Genomic DNA, 6461 nt, shown 5'->3' with positions numbered 1-6461 from the left:
AAAGCTCCCCACTGACTTCTATCCTTAGCCAATTGGATCCAGTTTCTACCTTGTATTTCTATCTCTGTGAGATCCATCTTAATATTGTCCTCCTATCTGCGCCTAGGTCTTCCTAATGGTCATTTTCCGATTGGTCTTCCAGTTAAGACTTTGAAAGCGTTTCTACTTTCTTCCATTCTAGCTACATGACCTGCCCACCTAAGCCTCCTAGACTTGACGACCCTAACAATGTTGGGTAAACCGTATAAATTATGTAGTTCCTCGTTTTGAATTTTCCGCCATTCCCGTTCCTCTTGGGTCCGAATATTCGTCTCAGGTTCTTGTTCTCAAATACCTTCAGTCTTTGTTCTTCCCTCAGAGTAAGCGACCATGTTTCGCAACCATACAGAACAACAGGCATGATTATCGTTTTATATATTTTAAGTTTCAAATTCCTCGACAGAATTCGCGACGACAAGAGATTTTGAACCGAGTAGTTACACGAATTCCCTGCTTTTAGTCGACATTTAATTTCTTTGTGAATATGATTTTCGTCTGTTAATATTGATCCTAGATAATTGAAGGTATCCACTTTATCAAAAATATTATTTAATATTTTAACGTCTCCATAATTTGCCGTATTATGGTCCCGACGCACTTCCATGACTGATTATAATATATCTAAACCTAATTTATTAACTTGTATTTTTAATTTATTCTCATTGCAATTAAAAATGTCTATTGTAGATGTAAAGTAATGGACCCTATTGTAAGGAAGCACATACCCGCCATGTAGAAGACGTCTTTGAGATATTTGCTTTAGCTTTATTGCAAAATAACAGAACGTTGTTTCAATCTCTTATGTTCGGATGGGCCACCTTAAAATTGATCTTTTGTAACAAGTCAATACTGTCGCTTTTATTCTCTAGTATTTTATGCAAAAGTACTAGATCATGAGTAAATCTTTTCCATGGCAATGATGGTATGTTAAAATTACTGTTTAGTTGAGAAGGTGAATTATATTTGGAATAGACCAGACCCTAAATAAAAGTGAAAATTTGGATTATATATCCACAATTTTGCTAGTGTATTTGATGTAGTTTGGATTCCATGTTGGAGAAGCATTTTGTCTTGACCACAGGTATGCGCAATAAACTACTTTGAAAATTTTAATTTTTCTTAAATCCTTTCAAATTCTTATAATTAAGCTCAAGTTTCTGAAACTTGCATTTTCTATGAAAGAAACATGGGCTGCAAATGTTGAATGACCGTCGAATATAATTCCAAGATCTTTAACCATTTCTTCTTTAATTACGTGTAATAGAGTGCTATCTAATAAGTAGAAGTAATCAAATCTGTTTCTATTACGTGTGAAGGAAATGGATTTGCATTTGTTAATATTTATATTTAGATTAGTTTCTATACAACTGTTAAATATTTTCACCAAATCCACTTATATTTTTTTCAAGTCATTAATCGATTTAATGTCTGCATATATTTTAAGAATAATATTTTCATAATATATATTTCTCATCAGCGAATATTTTTTGTTTTCACGGAATTGATTAAATTATTAAGAAAGAGTATAAAAAGTAAGGGTCCTAGATTCAATCCTTAAGGTATACTAGGTCTTACTGGTATACCAGTAAGAAGCAAAGTATACAGATCGTTTATCAACTTAGCAATGCACTCATGAACAAGGACAGATTGCTTATGATCTTTTACATATGAAGCTAGAAACTTTCGAGAAGTTTTTCCAAAATTAAAGAGACAATTTGTGAAGTAATATGGCATGATCGTCGATGTCAAATGCCTTTGCTATATCAGGGTATATTACATATACTTGTCCAGCTCTATCAAGAATTGTAACAATATGTCTGTAATTAATGCCAAATTTAAAATAGATTATCTTTGTTTTCAAAAGCCATGTTGATATGGCGAGATTGCAGGACGAGTGTCAGTCATAATTCTATCACCCGAGATTTTCGTACATTTGGCAAAGGAAGAAGGAATGAAAACAGGTAATCTCGGATTTCGAGCCGGATTTGGGAATAAAATAATGGTCTCCTTCTATCTAGCTGGAAATTGTGAACTTTTAACTGACAAGTTTGTTATTATGTGAACAGAAATTTTTAATGTCTCTCCGCAGCTCTTTACAATATACAGTGAAATAAGATCCGGTAGATGAGAACGTTTCGGTTTCAGTTTCTTTAGATTTTCTCAACCTGCTGTAGCGTTACACTAAGAAAAACTAATAAACCACTCAAGTCGCGTTTAAATTCAGATCTTGTAGTTTCTTCAGTTTTATATGTTGCCGGAATTTCTTTGTAGGTGGACTGAAAGTATGAAGCAAACAAATCGACTACTTCTTCACTATTTAAAATCTCCTTACCATTATGTTGTATAAAGTAAGAACTCGCATGCAGATTTTTTAATTTATTTTATTTATTTATTTATTTATTTATTTATTTTTTGACATTTCCAAAAATTGTTTTGGTTTTTATTATGTTCAACTCAGCTTCAACACAAAGTGACGATATGCTTGAAATATAATTATTTTAATTAGTTTACGGAGTCTAGCAAAGTTGTCATAATAGTAGTTCTAATTACAAACTTTTCGCTTAAATTACTTGAAATGATATGAATTAGTTTTAACGTTTGCTATGACGACTTTAGTGAAACAGTACGGGTATATGTTGAAGGTACGCTTATTTGCTAGACTTGGCATCATGTTTTCGAAATGATTTTTTTTTTTTTTTTTGGAAAAACGGAAAGCAAAAGATTTTTCGAAAAACGAAACCAAAAAAAATTCTCGAAAATCGGAATACGAAAATTTTTCGAAAAACGAAAAACAGAGAATCAAAAAATCGGATTTTTTTTGGTAGAGGAAGAAATGAATTCAGTTCAGTTGTTACGCCTTCAGAGAACTATACTTATACATAGTTTAGTGGTGTTACTTAATGTGTCTCATCGTCCCCTCAGTACTATTTTTGCCACTCTCTAAGAAATCGGTTTAGGTACAGCTCTGAGGGCAACCGTTATGAACCCCTTCGCGTAAGTGCTTTGCATGGCATGGTCAGGCTCATTTTGTGAAGCGCTTCGCGCCTTTGTCTCTGTAAATAATGTACTGAAATATACCACGCTTCATTGAATGTAACGACTCTCCCTTTTCAAGATTCAGTCTTTGATGCAAGGTATGGTTTGATCGTTTCCAAAGAGGATACATTTAAAAGATACGCCACCTGTCTTTAGATTAGGGGATTCTCTTGCATGAAACATTCTGTGAAGTTCTACCTGCATTTTGGTGGTGGCTTTTGCGCACGGCCATATTCTCGTCCCCTTTGTTCGAGAAACGAATGCTGGGGCCACACTCACACTCTTGATTATTAAAGTCAAGCTAATGGCTCATCCCTTATTTTTACACTGCTGCCTGGTCATTGAAACATTAAACTGCGTGTCGTAAAGGGCTTTAACATAACCCTTCAAAAAGCATCTCAGTTTTGGCGACATTTTTGACCCAGTAAAGAATAAACAGTTGGATTTGTTTACAAGTTCTACTTCCAACGGATACGAACCACATCAAACTTGGTACCCCGACATACATTTGTACATTTTCTTAATATAACTATACTTATTTAGCAGAGAAATCATTGATATGGACTAAAGATTTGACCCTACTCATCATCTGTACAATTTCTTTCATGATAAAAGAAAATAATCAAAGAGTGCGGCCAACAAAGCATTAGCCTTTAGTCCCAATTTCATCTCCCCATGAACTTGAACTCTTGCTCGAACTTGAATGCAAGTGATAGTGTCGATGCATAGAATACGACTCTGAAGGAACCAGACTGGTCAGATGCACCGTTCCTGCGTTATCGCGCTCCAAAGTACGGGATACCCCGAGATGGCGCCAGTATCGAGGCGCAGCTGCTAGATTTCCTCTTAACGTCTCGACTGTATTTGTATAAACTGTGAAGCTATCACGTTATAGTGGTCACAGATATAACTCTGTATCGTCTTAAACTCGCTGATGAAGCTCATTGTTGCGAGTCTGGAGCACGTACAGTTGGATGTTGTTCACACTTGGAAACCATTGTTGCGAGTCTGGAGCACGTACAGTTGGATGTTGTTCACACTTGGAAACCATTGTTGCGAGTCTGGAGCACGTACAGTAGGATGTTGTTCACACTTGGAAACCATTATTAGGTACCGGTACTTTTCTTACGGCCACAATTATGAGTTTGTTGTGCCCGGTCATCGATAGTCCAACATTCAAAGTGCTTCCGATGATGAAGAGGTTCCTGATTGAGTTTCATATCCTAAAGTGCCACGTCGATGTCGACCTTGATACTGGCGCCATCTCGTGGCATCCCACACTTTTGGAACGCGATATTTCAGGAACGGTGCATCTGGCCACTCTGGTTCCTTCACTGTCTTATTCTACGTATCGAAAGCAATCGATTGCAATCACGTTCGGGAAAATTCATGGGGAGACGAAAGTGGGACTGGAAACTTGTTTGCCACCGGACTGTCATCTATGAAGCTCGTTGTTGCGAGTATGGAGCACGTACAGTAGGATGTTGTTCACACATGGCCATCATTTTTTTGGTACTTCTCTTACGGCCACAATTATGAGTTTGTTGTGCCCGCCCGGTCATCGATAGTCCAATAATATCTTATGGGGTCGAGAAACCTATTACTGCGATTTCCCCAAAACTGACTCGTTGTGGGTTGAATGCTTGTTGCATAACACCGCCCGATAACAGTTAATCACTCAATTAAAAGTAAGTGCTGTGGAAATGAATTGCAATTAAATTAGTTGTGCAAACTGCATTGTATTGAAATCGATTCTCATTGGCCAGCTCAAATTAACAATTGACAAATTACTCATTTAAGCTGTTAGTTACAATTAACAATTAAATTTAACAGAAATTTTGTCAATTCAATTGAATTTACCAAAAAGTACTTTGAGGTTGGGTAATGAAAAAAGATAAAAGAAAGGAATAAAAGTAACGGAACTATCTTCCAAAGTTAATATTTTCAAAGCTATATTCAACAACATACAAATCAACCTACCATTTAAAAAGAAAAACAGAAAAAGTGTTAGTGACGGTGAATCTGAAATGAAAATGCATGTTTCTTTTATATATATATATATATTAGACCATTAGCAACCAGAATTTAAAACTTGTACTAAGCTACCAACTAGCAACGAAACATTTTCCATTGTAATGGGGTTTTGACGGTAGCTGTGGTCCTTCAAGATATAAACAGATGTGGGATGAAAGTTACCGTAGTAACAAAAAACACTATCCAAGACGACTCTGCAATTCACTAAAGGAATAATTAACACTTCTGACCAGAACTTATACACTTATTTATTAAAACTAAAATATAGTGTAACGGTTTCCACAACTTAACGTTATCTTCATCAAACACTAACCCCGACAGACTTTTAGTGTCTCATGATGATAAAGTTAAGTTGTCGAAACAGTTGCACTGTATTTTAGTTTTCATAAATAAATGTATATGCTCTGGTCATAAGTGTTAATTATTTCTTTTGTAACAAAAGTATATATATGACATTTATATTTCCTTTACAATTGGATAGTAATGAAATGGGAGACCATGCGAGGAAGAATGAACGCCCATCATCAACTTTCTTTTTGTAGGCCTTATTTGCTTTCAGTCGATTCATGGAAGTAAGTTGTTGAACTAAGAATTACAAAGGGAACACATGAAAAAACAGAGAAGATATAACAATGTGATTTACATTATTCCTTAACATTCTTAATAGGTTGGTGGCAAAATATGCAAGGCTATCACTAAGTATGTGAAACATTGGAAAGCAGGGATGACCCCTTCCTATTTAAAACAATTGAGCAATATACAAGATAGCAGACTTCCAGATGGTGGAAATGACAAGCCTACCCTCTAATAGATGTCTACATCCACCCGGTGCCTATTAATGTGTTTTTGTTTTTCATCCCTTTACCCATTGTACAAATACATACACTGCAATTTTCAGGCTTGAAACACATTGTTTTGGCTTATTCTGATCAATCAGGCTTTTGACCACTGCGACCGTCTTTATGAATGGAAGCACTATAAATTTTCCTTACCCTCATTTATTAATACTCCCCAATTTGCTGCCAAGTTTGATCAACAAAGTCGATTTCGACCTCACAAGTTTTACTTGTAAGTCTGATAATGATATTACAAATTATAATAATACTACTGAAAGCTTCTAACCCCAAAACAGGTCTAAAATTGACAAAAATATGTCAAGGGTTTTCGGAAGAAGATAAACAACCGTTTCAAGTGAGCACTAAACGAATATAACAATATTCCATATATACTAGAGAGAAACAGTTGAGTTAGATGTAACTTTGCATTTTCGTGTAAAATGTCACCAACAGTACCCAAAATTCTTCTCGGCAGAGCAGTAGTTGTGCAAGCACACTACAAAGGCTTCCCAACCC

Source organism: Thermobia domestica, chromosome 5 (genome assembly GCF_964235325.1).
Source record: "Thermobia domestica chromosome 5, izTheDome1.hap1.1, whole genome shotgun sequence".
NCBI classification, from domain to species: Eukaryota; Metazoa; Arthropoda; class Insecta; order Zygentoma; family Lepismatidae; genus Thermobia; species Thermobia domestica.
Note: the sequence above shows the minus strand (reverse complement) of the source record.